The sequence below is a fragment of the Apteryx rowi genome, unplaced genomic scaffold, assembly GCF_003343035.1.
Source record: "Apteryx rowi isolate R43461 unplaced genomic scaffold, aptRow1 scaffold_14, whole genome shotgun sequence".
Taxonomy (NCBI): Eukaryota; Metazoa; Chordata; class Aves; order Apterygiformes; family Apterygidae; genus Apteryx; species Apteryx rowi.
In genome coordinates this window covers 3,627,144-3,627,799 of record NW_020447641.1, presented here as the reverse complement: position 1 = coordinate 3,627,799, position 656 = coordinate 3,627,144, and positions in this window count along the sequence as shown.

Here is a 656-nt window from a genome sequence, read left to right as displayed (position 1 = left end):
GCCCTGGACGGGGTGGCAGAGCGCGTCCCTCCCCGCGGCGCCCAAACCCCCATGCTCCCATGAACAGGAGCCCGAGCTCAGCCCCTTGTCTGGCCGCCGTAGGCCGAAGCGCTGGGCACTTTACAACGTGTGGGTGCCATCCGAGGGGACTGGCACAGTATGGGCCCAGCCTGCTCACCGCAGGCAGAAACAGCACACAGCAGTTTTCACGGGTTTTGCGCTAGGGCCGAATTCTTCACTCCTGATCATTTTTGGCCTGAATTTTCCCTTCCTCTCCCTTGACGGCTGTTGTAATTAATCAGTGCTTTGGGTGTGCAGCTACTCCACAGCATTGCACTAATGTCGTATGTTAAGCAGCTGGAGATGGAGCAGAAAACCCAATTTTTCTGCCCAAACAAGAGGCAGCAAAGCTGTATTTCCTAAAGCGCCGACACTTCCAGCAGCAAGGACATCCCTGCCGGCTGCCGAGCAAGGATATTCCTCCCCTGGCCTTCAAGGGCGGCCCCGGCAGAGGCAGGTGCAGGACGAGGCAAGCGCCGCGGCCGCGGGGCCGCGCCAGCCCTGCGGGGCCGCTCCGGGGCTTCGCGGCTGCCGCACACCCGCATTTGGGAGCGCAGCTGCATGCGACAGCAGAGGGAGCTCCGGGAGAGGAGGAG